The 13484-nt window shown below is 31.7% G+C and overlaps 1 pseudogene; it reads left to right on the forward strand.

Annotated features, from left to right (window-relative positions):
• Positions 1-2239: 2239 nt before the first annotated feature.
• LOC143228584 (flavin-containing monooxygenase 5 pseudogene) lies at positions 2240-2899 on the forward strand (annotated as a pseudogene).
• Positions 2900-13484: the final 10585 nt, after the last annotated feature.

Below are 13484 nucleotides of genomic sequence, written 5' to 3' on the forward strand. Positions count from 1 at the left end.
TTATAGTTTCTTAATTTTTTCTTACAATTATGATAAGTTATAGTAGTTTGAATTTTGCTTTTCTTTTAAAGTTCAGAATAAAGCTCAATATTCAATTCTAATTGTGATAATCTACTTGTGATAGCTGCTTACGTCACAGATAATTATTCTTCCGTACTTTGAATATAGGTTTTACAATTTGTGAGTTAGAACTGCAGCTCTATGTCACTTGTACTACGACACGACTATAGTGTTATAGTTTGACAGTTGAGAATGCAACTATATGAAAATATTTGAGGTCAAATTGTAACATTGTTTTACATTTGCGAAATATGTGTTTGAAACTTTAAAATACAATAATTCAACAAATATTTAGAAAATAGTGCCATGCAATATTTGTTTACTGTAACTAATAAAATTATGTAATAATATATTTTTATCAAACAAAATACAATGTAAAGAAACTAGGTTATTTGGTTGTTTAAATATTGTGACTTGAATATCACAGTTTTTGTAGCCCCATCAAGGCTTACGTAATCTAACAAAGAGCTGAATACGTTATATAAAAACGAATTTGAATAGGCAAATCAGTAACTTATGTGAAAACAACCCCCGATTTAAAGATACAATACGTAACGACTTTTTTCGACAAGAAATATTAATTTATTCTGATCATAGAGATTTACTCTGGTGATTAAAATTTTATAAGACGGGAATATTACTTTCACTCAATGAATTTTTAAAAAATAAGGTGGTTTGGATCATCATAAGGTGCCAACATCATCGAGAATAAGACTCGCGAGAACGTCGTACCCAATTCAGTCTTGAAAGGAATTAGAATTCATCAATGTAAAGTCAGTCGTAATATCCATTCAAGTACCTAATTCAACAATATACCTCACATCTAAATAGGTTCTCTGTCTGAAAACGAAGAAAATATTCAATAAGATAAATCCAGTCATACCTCATTGTCAACCATTAGAACTCTTAATCATTTGGAGAATGAAACACATATTTATGCTATTTCTTTCTTTAATATACTGGTAAAATCGCGGAATTCAACAATAATGTATTTCTGTACAAATGAGCTCTTGAAACGGGCGTTGAAAAACCATCGAGTTTGAGAATGAAGGAGTTGACGTGATATAGTTACTACGAAGCCTGATTCCAAAAAAACTACACACACTGTTTCGTCATCAGATCGAGGAAGACCAGACCTGGTGACTTGAATAGTAACGACTTGGTGAAGCACGGATATTGTTTTACTAAAACATACTCAAACCTCTACATTATCATTGAAAGAATGTAATGTTGCTGTATTATAGGTCTATATTTTCTTATATATAGCTTGGGTTTGTTTTTTTAGAGATGTACATAGGCACTTTATGTTAACAATTCTGAAAACTTGCATGAAATTGGAATCCATTGAAAGAAACTATGATTTAAGTTTACAAAAATAATATAAAGCAAGGATAATAACTATAAGTTAACAACTGACGTTTAGTTTAAATGAACTATTCTCTAACATTAAAATTGAAATTGATTTGAGTTCTCTTTAATTTGGTATATATCGGTTCCAAAGAGGAAAGCATACTAACTTATCAATTGCACCCCATGCTGTAATGGTATTTTCAGACATCGCAAAACTTCTTTAAAATACCCATCCATATAAAGGGATCTCAGATAAACTCAGGTTACTGCCTTTTTTCACCATTGGACATAAAAGATGCATTGCAAATGACAACTTCAAACCTCCCAATGTACCTGTAGAACCTGTTTTTTATAGTAGACTGTTGCATTCTATTCGTTAGGATACCAACATCTTGAGAAGATAAAAGTATATTTAGAGAAATATGATGTTTTGCTCTTCGTTCCAGATATGAAATTGTAGCTATCATACACGTGCTTTTAACTGGAAATTCATTGTAAGCAAAGAGGTTTTTTTTAGAAAATACTTGATGATTTTACGACATCACATTTGAATCTAGAATATTATATCTGTAAGACTAGTGACTCTATAAACTTTGAAAGTTGCACTGAATACTTGCACATGATCTGTTTTTCTATCTTCAAGGTATATCTAAGTGTGAGGAGTGGATGTTGGATTATTCCCAGAACTAGTCCTGGTGATGAACCATTCGATGCTTCGCTTTGTCGACGATGGTGGAATTTGATTTGGCTTTATACACCATATAAGCTACTGCGTTACTTTGTTGATACGTTTGCTAAAACAAACTGACAATTCTCCATATTGTTTTAGATGCAAACGTTCCATTTAGAAGGACGTTACACATTTAACGATGAACTGCGACACGTGATTCAGAGTGGGGCTGTCACAGTGAAGGGGAACATTCGGAAATTTACTGAGAATGGAGTAGTTTTTGAAGGAGAAGAAACAGAGTATGAAGTCGACATCGTAATTTTAGCAACTGGTTACGATATCAAGTTTCCATTTTTAGACCAGAAAATAGTTTCTGTTAAAAAACAACAACTGGAACTGTATAAGTATGTAGTTCCCATAAGATTAAAACACCCCACTCTTGGCATGATAGCTCTGGCTCAACCTGTAGGTCCTTTTTTCCCCGTAGCTGAAATCCAAACTCGATGGTTTGTTTTGTTAATGAATAATAAAGTGTGTCTTCCCTCAGTAAAACAAATGTTAAGTGATACCAAGAAGAAAATAGACATGGTAACTCGTCGCTACCCGGACAACATTCTCTACACTATTGTGGCTGATTGGATATCTCTTATGGATGAGATCGCTAGTCTCATCAACGCTAAGCCTAACTTGCTAAAATTAATTTTCACCGATCCTATTCTTTTTTGGAAATGTTTCTGGGGTCCTTGTTTACCTTACCAATTTCGACTTGAAGGTCCTCATGCTTGGGCAGGCGCAAGAAACGCTATTTTGTCATATTAATGTAGCATAATATTCAGGGACAATAATGGCCGAAATGGACCAATGTTTCCTCACTCATCTATTTTCTGTAATCAAATATAGGTTGATGGAGTAAATTCGGGTAAACAAGGTTGAAATATATCTTCAACATATATCTTGAGTTTTCGTTGAATGTACTTACATTTCGTTAACCTTGCGTGTGTTTCTTTTTCTACTTTACATTTAAACCTGATACACGCCTTATTTTCATAATTTTCTGATATGAATGTAGAATTTGATAAACTTATACTTTCATCACATGTAACTTTATCTTATAAATGGACCAAGGTACAACTGTTTTACGGTTTTCTCTTTAAAAGCCTCAATTCCTAAAGTGTTTCGCACAATTCACTAGAAAATTGTTCGAGTTCGTTTTGGTTTTTAGTTCAAGTTTCAGAGGAAAATAAAAGATAGAGAAAGAAACCACGGTGAAAAGTAAGCTATAATACTGTCGTCGACTAATGACAATAAGATATTTGCGAAACAGATAAAAAAATTGCAGAACTAAATGTTTGTTTTAGATTTTAAGATTTTATTACTTAGCACATGACATTTGATTAAACTGAAACACATCCCACATAGAAATTATTTTTACTTTATAATCTGCCCGGATTAACAGGTGGTTAAGGCACTGGGCTTGTAATCTGAGGACCTGTATTCAAGTCCACGTCACACCAAACATTATCGCCGTTTCAGCCAGAGGGGCGTCATAATGTTTCGGTCATTTCCACTATTTTTGGTAAAAGAATAGCCTAATAGTTGGCGGTGGGTGGTGATGACTAGTTTCATTTCCTCTTGTCTTACACTGCTGAATTAGAGGTAGCTAGCGCATATAGCCCTCGTGTAGTTTATGTTAAAACTGGATTTGAAATACCTTCCTCAAAAAAAACAAAATCTCAAAATGTTGGTACATTTGTTTTCTGAATTTGGTTTTCCAGACAAAGTGATATTCACATTTTATGATTTAGGAGAAAATTTCTTGTGTTATTTAAAAGACGTGGAATAAATCATATATTTTATTTAAAAATATGGAATATATAAATGTATATTTACTATTAATAAATTTACACTCGAACTTAACATTAGCTTTTATGTATCATACCCTTAAAACTTTTATATAATAATTGGATTTTAACTCACATAAATATCAAATAAACATTTTCTTCCATGAAACGTAAAATTGAGTGATTTTTCTTCAATTAAAGTACGTTTCGTTATAACATATTACGCACTAGTTCATATAAATAATTTGGTAATTGAACAAGACATCTAAAACTCTTCCATACTTATGATGTGTGATTATTTTATTTCTTGCATTATTCATAAGAGCCTCATAATTTATCTCTGGGTAGTAACGATTTGTGTGTGTTTGTGTTTTTCTCTTTATAAAGTAACATTGAGCTGTCTGCTGAATATTGACGATTTTTAACAAACATTATCTAATCTCGTGCTATCGGTTCTGTGAGAAGCTCTCAATGAGTATTCTTATTGAATCTCCCAAAGGTTAGTCTTCAATCGCATGCGTCATTGTAAATGTTTGGATTTACAGATGATGTTCGACAGAATGAATCTATGAAAACATCGATGAGTGTAAAAATCTGCCACTGTTTACTGGTAACATGAAAGCTATGACCGGTTACTACTGATGATAAAAACAAACAAAAACAATGAAATAATACAAATCATGTTAATAAGACACTGTAGGTGTCTCTGCTGGAAATGTTATGGCCCTCAACGTCAGAGTTTCGTCCTAAAAATGTTAATAATAATGTTTGATAAGCAAATCATTTTAACATCGAAAACTAAAATAAAAACAATTTCCAATAGCGATCGTGGACCATTTTCAGTGACAATTAGTCTATAGCGTGGTAATTATAAATATATTTTAATATTGTAATAGTCCTCCGGTAAAACAGCGGTAGAACACTAAAATTATGGGTTAGATCATTTCGTTGGAATCGGCAGATAGCCCAAAGTTGTTTTGTTAAAAATACAAACTTTATTATAATAAATGTCAGAAACCTAAACTACTCCCAATCGTGTCAACGACAATTCTGAAAGCTTATAATTCAGTGTTTCCATACCCGTGAAGGCCACAGCACAGATAGCCTGTTGCACAGTTTGTACTTAACAGCAAACCAACAAAGATGGCAAAGCAATAATTTTATCTTTAGATAACACATGGTTAAAAGCGTAATGTATGTTACAACTTCCAGTAGTACGTTTTCAAGTTTCATTGTTTGTTATTAAGCGCGAAGATGTATAGGGGATATCTGTGTAGAAACAATTGAAGAAATCGAATCTCGAATTTTAATGTTATAGACACTCAAGCTTTACCACTGAGACAGTAGGAGAGAACATTTCATTGAATAAGTAAATATTAAGATATGTTAAACTTGAATTAAAATAAAGCTGACAGAGAATTATTTTACAAAAACTTCTAAGTGCATCATTCTACAGGGTAATTTTGTATCTGATAAGAAATGGTATTGAGTGTTGTGTGTTAATTTCTTATTATTGATATTGTACGTATTTTAAATTAGTGAATGTGATAGCGGAGTCAACAGGATCCTTATCTTGGAATTTTTTATTGTCAAGTATCATAGTGGTTCGCATACCTATCTATCAAACTTTCATTAATTACTCACCCACAACATCTGAAGGTCACTAGTTCCAAAGCGCAACCATCCTGTAAGGAAAATTCAACTTTCGTAGCTGAAGAATATTTGTATCTTGATAAAATTTATATTTGTGTCTCTTAGTCTTACCATTTTCATTATCAATTGCATAAAAAAGGTGATGCAATAATTACAATAACTCCCAATCAGGGTAAGATATTTACTTGAAGTAAAACTCAAAATTAGCCTCAACGTCACTGCGGCTAATAAGATAAACTTTACTGGTTTTCTCATTAAACAGTGAGATCCCTCTAACTCTTATTTTTATTTTTGTCAATAGTGTTAAAACCTATTAAAACACACCTCAAGAAACCAATAGCAACTGTTATAGAGTTCACTACCACCAAAACTAATTTTAAGTTCAATCACCAAAACCACACACAAATATATAGCTTAAGTATTGGTAATCCGGTTACACCGGTTCTCGCTGACATTTTCATGACACAGATTGAATCTCTAGTCAGAAATTCAGCTTTGCACCACTATATTGGTACAGATATGTTGGCGATACAATTGTTGAATTCACATCTGCAGAACACAAAATTAGTTTCTTCAACCACGTTAACTCCATATACCCCAACATTAAGTTCACCTATGAACACAAGAAAATTAACCAAATACCATTTCTTAACCTCAGATCACAAGAGCTGATACACAATTCAAAACTGAAATCCACAGAAATATCACTAATACTGAACTATACATTCTCTGGGACACAACACATAAAAACAACAAAAACTCAACATATTAATACACCAAACAAGCGCAGCCGCCTACAATCTCGTACAGGTTCTCTTTCTGGTCCCTGAGAGATGTGGCCAGAAATGTTCAGTGGCAAAATTTCTTTATTAACCTGAATATGATCTAAGAAGGTTGAAACGTTTTCTATAATTTATATAATTTAATTTTTTAATTTACACACCTGCCATCTTTAGAGATCATTTTTGAAATTGGTTTCTCGTCATTATGAAACGTGTTCACTGTTTTAGAATGTTTCTTTATGTGGTAACTAAAATGAAAGGAAAGTCTTATAAACGTAATCAGCAGGAGTTTTCACCAGATATTATAAATGCCAAAAACATATTAATATTATGTACACCCTGTTCTACTTCTTACATGTAGATTAAAAGTTCATTCTGGACTTTATTGTGACGTATTATAAAACGCTTATTAATTGAACGCTTTCGCATGACGTGGAATATTTGCGTATGTGCATATATATTTGCATATATATGCATATGTTACTAAATCACAGCTGTTGAAATGTCTTAAAATATCAGTACGAAACTATAGATCTAGGAAGCTTATTACCTTGAAACTACTTTCTTCTAAATTTGAATGAGATTGCACAGACACACGTTAAATCTTGCACTTAATCTCATTATTCATGCTGCAATGTGTTCATCAATGACGCTAGAAAACTGCTTTATGCTAATTATTAAGCCTAGTAAAAATGTATTTCAAACGGCTAGCATGGGTATCATCACTTTTCTTAAAAAGAACAGAACAACCTTCCGACCTTACTAGGTCATCTTCAGGCTAACAAAAGAAGCCGAGTAAAGTCAAATAACGTGATAATTCTTCTGAAGGTAGATGTAAATATAGAAAGTAGGAAACTGACTGAAACAAGACAAACCTTATATTTATTTCTGTTGTTTTGTTTTACTGACACAAACAAAATGTTTTACTATGTTATGTAGCTAAAAGAAATATAATATTTGTTGTGTTATCAAATAAATGTCATAGTTTTGTTTTGCTGTGTTGCCAAGAGAAATATAGTATCTCTATCATACTCTGTTATTAAATAAATATTATCTCTTTGTTTGAATGTGTTGTATTAAAGTGAAAGAATGAAATGTTTCTTCTTTTCTTCTCTTTCTATGGACATAAATATCTTAACTCAACATTATGACAAGGATATTCTGTTTGAATTGAAATATAAATGTTTGTATTAGTCGACGTCACCGTCATTCACCTAATTAATGAGCGTAAGGATACTCTGACATCGTTAACTTACCCCAAGTTGGTGTTTGGTGTGTTTTTTAAAACATTGCGACATCGGGCTGTCTTTTGAGCCCACCGAATGGAATCGAACACGAGATTTTACCGTTGTAAACCGTAGACTTATCACGCTACTGGCGGAGGTTATTACGAAAAATGTTTTCGCTCGAAGATGTTTTGAAAGATTCTATACGAAACACAAATAATGTATAGTTTGGAAGTTAAAGAAATTAAGATTTTGTTTTGGCTGCATAAAGATAAATAAAAAAGAAAGCTACTTGTAGGTTTTCAAATTTTATTTTTATTTATAGAACGTATTTCCCCTCACACCAAACATGCTCGCCTATTCAGCGCACGGGCGTTGTAATGTGAAGATTAATTCCACTCTTCTTTGATAAAGAGTAGCCCAAAGGTTGGCTGTGTGTGGTAATGATTATTTGTTTTCCCTCTAGTCTTACACTAATTAGGAACGTGTAGCTTTACGCGAAATTAAAAACAAACAAACAAACACATCGTATTTAAAAGTTACCTTTTATTTATATATAAATGTTACAATCTACAGCATTAAAAGTTTACCGAGAAATTTCTGTAAATTAATGAAAAGCAAATAGTCCAAAATATCAATATTTTTACCATCAAAGACAGAACGTAAGATTATAAGTTTCAGGTAGTAAATACTAAATATTCTAATACAAGGGTTATGCCATACGTAAAGTGGGAAACGTATTGCGAGGACCTATGGAGATACGACAATAAATCAATAAATATTATCCTTATTATAATATTTATATGGAAAAAAACTTGTAACGTTGATTGAGATTTTTTACTGTATTCGTATGATAAAATACTCATTAAAATGTGTCTGTATTGAATATTCCAATTACTTGTTCATGTGCATATGTGAACTATACTTTTTTTTGTGTTTTCTTGTTCACCCACCTACTTGATAATACTTTCTTTCCTTTTATGCAGGGATAAACACACAAATAGTTAACGATAAAAACTCTATAATCTTATTTACACTGTGTTGCTTGTTTATTCATACTGACAGAACTTAGGTTTAGGAAAAAGCCTTGAATAGGTGTTTGTCCGTGAGACTGACATTCCCTCCTCTTATTTGAGGATAAGTTACTACCTCACAGCAAATTTTTTTCGAAGTTGGTAGAAAGGAGAGCTAAACCTTAACACTATAGAGTGTAAAATAAAAAGTTTCAAAATCAACTCCTGTTACATTGCTGTCAAAGAATATTCAAATTTATCTATAATACACTTCTGGAGATTTGTCATTGGATATCTAAAACAACTGCAAAGGTAAAAATGTGATCGTTTGAAAAATAAATATTCTATTCCATAAAAGATTCTGACATGGGCTAATTTCAAAGAGATTCGGGTACAACTAAGATATTATGATTTCTACACTGGTAACAGATTATTGTATCACTTAAGCATTTTTGTTTTTTATACGTATATTATAAGTACAGAACAAAAATAACTTTAATGTACCAGCAAAAGGAAGGAAAATGTAAGACACGTTAACAACGGCTGGATGTTATTTTACTTTGATACAAATAGCAGTTTTAATAACATTGTTTTTATTATACATTAATAACCATTTCAAACCAAAAGTCAGTTACTTATCAATCACTCGGAGGTTTCATTAATTGGAAATATCTCAACATTCTTATTTACATTTGTCTTTGAATGATTTTCAAAACGTTCTATGATATAGGAGTTCTTCAGATTGTTCTGGTGTCAAACTTGTCTCTATTTTCAACCGTAGATCATGATTGTTACCATTACTTGTTCCTTCAACAAAGAGGAGTGGCAGAGGTGAGATTTAATTGTCCTACATTATAGAATTTTAAATGAACTTGTGTCTGTCACAAAAAGGAACTGTTACCTCGAGGATTTACTAAGTAGTAACTTAAGATAAACATTTCAGTTAGAAGTGTCACATATAAACTTCAGATATAGTTAAGTGTAAAAACTTCTTACTTGAGCAATTAAAGTAATGTTTTATACAGTTGTGCATAATATATAAGATAACAACATCAACCACGTTTTATAATAAAATTAGTCTTTTTGTAATGATGAAATATGTCTAAATCATTGTGAAAACAAAATGCTATTCTGAAGTAAAGGTTGGTTCATGTACAACATTGTAAATAATAAATCTAATTATGATGTCTGGTAAGAGCCAAAATCATGCTTCTATTACAGTTAGTTACTAGTCAACTGTTATTATAGATTAAACACGCATTACTAAGTATTATGAAGTGAATTTAAGAAAGTGATCCATCGTTTATGAAAGTTAAAAACATTTTACAACGTTTTATTTATTTTTGTTCAATGTTATTGCTTAAATATAGTTCGGTTTCTCACTCAATTTTTATATTGTTTTCACATTATATTCTAAGTTAATATATCATTTTCACACTACATCTTTAAATAATATATAATTTCCACACTATACCCTAAACTTAAGTATCGTTTCCACGCTATATCATTAAATTATGCATCGTTTTCAAGTTATATATTTAACTAATGTGTCGTCTCCACACTATATCCTTAAGTTATATAACATATCCATACAAGATACTTAACTAACATGTCGTCTCGACACTACATCCTTAAGTTATAAAAGTTTTCATACAATATATCTTTAATTGGTGATTAATTCACTGGACCTCTTTCTTCAGACCAAATGCTCTTCATCACTGAAAATACTTTTCAACAGAGTCAGAAGTTCCTGGTAAACAAGAAATGTACTCCATTACTTGCCTGAGATTAGGTACAGAAATACTTTGAAGTGGTTCAAAAGTTCTAACCATTTTTATTCACAACCTTCAACTCCTTTTCAAATGTCCAAGCATCAAACACTGATAAAATGCTTCTTTTGATATTAGAATTGGACGTACGAATTGTTAAAACAGCGTTTCCTGAAGGGAGGGGCGCTAGCAATAACGTACAATCTAATGTCACAATATTACAAAATGGGTCGTTTTAATATATATTATTATTAATGAAAATGGTAAGTAATTACTACAGCACATTTAGCATTTTAGCCAATATAACGTGTATTACATCTCGTCCTCAAACTCATTCTTTCACTCGTTAAAAAAAATAATAGGGGGCGCGCAAGAAACTATAATTACTGAGAAATGCTGCAGTACTGAAACTTGTTCACCCAATTTCGTGTATTATAAATATCATGGGAATTTATTAACCTTACGATTGTATTCATATCATATATAAACTAAAATAAAAGTAATGAATTTTTATTAAGGTCGTATAAAGTTCTTGTTGTTTTGAATTAAGCACAAAGCTACACAATAGGCTATCTGTTCTCTGCCCACCACGGGTATTGAAACCCGGTTTTTAGCGTTGTAAGGCCGTAGATATACCGCTGAGCCACTGTGTGGAACATATCAAGATTCACTGTTAGATATATTGTGCTATATAGCTACAAACGCACGGTTTTGGAAAACACCATAAAGTTTCTTCAAATGGCATTCGTTGTAACCGGTTCACGTATTTGTCTGATGTTTAGTCACGGGTTTGAGCCTCTTTACTCACAGTGTTATTGTATGCAAAATTAGATAATTTGTCATGTGCTATTTTAAAAGATATTGTGTTTAACGCTAGTTTACATGTACAGAAACTTCCTCATTTCGGAGCTCACATGAGACACAAAGAAGACATTCTAACGAAATACAAGAAACAAACTGATCTGATTGGTGATAAGTTTAAGCCACTACAGAAAAGACCATGTTCCACACATGTAGGACAAATCCCACAAATCAAGGTAGTGATTGAAACAAAAGAACTTTTATTTTTATTCACAATGATTTATTGTTATTCATTTTATTTTATTTAAAACACTAACTTCTAATTGTAAATAAACAATCTATAAAACATATCTTTGAGGGAGTTGAGAAAGTTTTCTTTGAGGAAGGAATTTTAAATCCAGTTTTAACATAGCTGTTGTATGATGATTGTTTATTTTGAATTTCGCGAAACCTACACGAGAGCTATCTGCGCTAACTGTCCCTAATTTAGCAGTGGAAGACTAGAGGGAAGGCACCTGGTCATCACCAACCACCGCTAACTCTTGGGCTATTCTTTTACCAACGAATAGTAGAATTGATCGTCACATTATAATGCCCCACGGCTGAAAAAGCGAGCATGTTTGGTGTGATGGGTAGTCTAACACGCTATTCTCGGATTACGAGTCGAGTGCCTTTCCATCTAATCATACTGGGAACGGTTTCATTGTACATGTTTGAATAGTTCACTTCTCTTACACTGTTTTGCTGGTGGTATTTCATTGGCTAATTTCTTCTCTATCATCCATTCACAAAAGATGAAATATATAACCATTGTATGAAATGTCACCATTATCTTTATTTCTTCAGTTGTTTTGCAGTTTTGTCTTGTTTAAGTTGTAAATCAATTTTGTAAAGTGTGTGTGAGATTTCTTATGAGAACCTAATGCTTCCAATTCAATTTATTTAACCCTTAATTAATGTTTTTCTGAATTTTTCGTATTTTATATCACCTATCAATTATTGTATCTTCGTTACTCATTCGTACATTTAACTATTTTTATACAATTATTTTATTATATATATTTCATGACTTGTATGTTTTTTTCTTGTCTTGTATTTTAATATTTTTCATTCAATTTTCAATTAGAGTAGGTTTTCATTGAAGATTCAAAACATAAATGTTGTTTTATATTTTACTATCCACATATCATAATCTGTATAAATTACGACATAAATTCTGTGTACGTAAGTTCTTAGGTGGTTACACAGCTTGCACTTTAATTTAGTTATAAAAATATTTATACAAAACAATGAACAAAAATTTCAACTTTCACTAACGAATGCAACGAACTTGACAGTAATAAAAAATACAGAAATTTCTCATTAAAATCGCTTAAAATCGTACAGACGCCTCTCTAGTAAACATTGAGTAGAAATTGTAAATAATAAGATGAAGTAAAAAAACAGCATTATTCCTATCCATTTTACCTCCCAATAATTGTGCATCAGTTGTTGGAAGTGTAACATGAGTTGCAACGATGCTGGGTACCAAGCTATAGTCTTTGATCCAAGGCTCATCTACAAAAGTGGTTAAACTCTTGTTCCATTTAGCTGTATGAGATTTAATAGGTTAAACTTTGTTATTCCGTTTTCTGCACAATTTCATTGGTTAAACCTTTTTATTTAATAAAATATATCGGAGAGGTTATCAACTGTTTATAGCATTTCAACAGAATATATACAGAACATATGACCGAAAATCAGTTTCTGATTTTCATATGGTTATTAACATCTACCTTTGCTAATGTTATTAAACATTAAACATTTAACTCACAGCAGTGTTCCGAAAATTTAAGAAGATAAAATACAACTCCACTCACATATTACAATAAGATTAGCTGTTTTTATAACGACTATGTATAGCCTCGTTCTATCAAAGTACGTGTATCAGAATAACATGTGCGTTGTTACCTTCGTTACCTTCCGTCTTTACGTTGTTATCAGGCAGGGTAAACAGTCGTTCATTCGTATGCTTTGTTCGGTTTATCCTCAAACGGTAAGTCTATCGTTACTTTTACTTTATGCTCATTTGTCGCTCATAATTAGCTTTTCAAGATATATCTTAGACAATTTTTTTTTGGCAAATTAACGTTTTGTCCTTTCGGTAGTTTTATAGCTAGTTCATCAATCTCTCACTCATTAGGACTGATCTCTTTTGAGAAACTTTATATATTCAAAGGAAAGACATACTCATCTTGTTATAGACTATTACTTAAAATACATAAAATAGAAGTAAATTAAAAGGATTATCAGTAGAAAGTTATTACATACATATATGTA

This window comes from Tachypleus tridentatus, chromosome 10 (genome assembly GCF_004210375.1).
Source record: "Tachypleus tridentatus isolate NWPU-2018 chromosome 10, ASM421037v1, whole genome shotgun sequence".
Taxonomy (NCBI): Eukaryota; Metazoa; Arthropoda; class Merostomata; order Xiphosura; family Limulidae; genus Tachypleus; species Tachypleus tridentatus.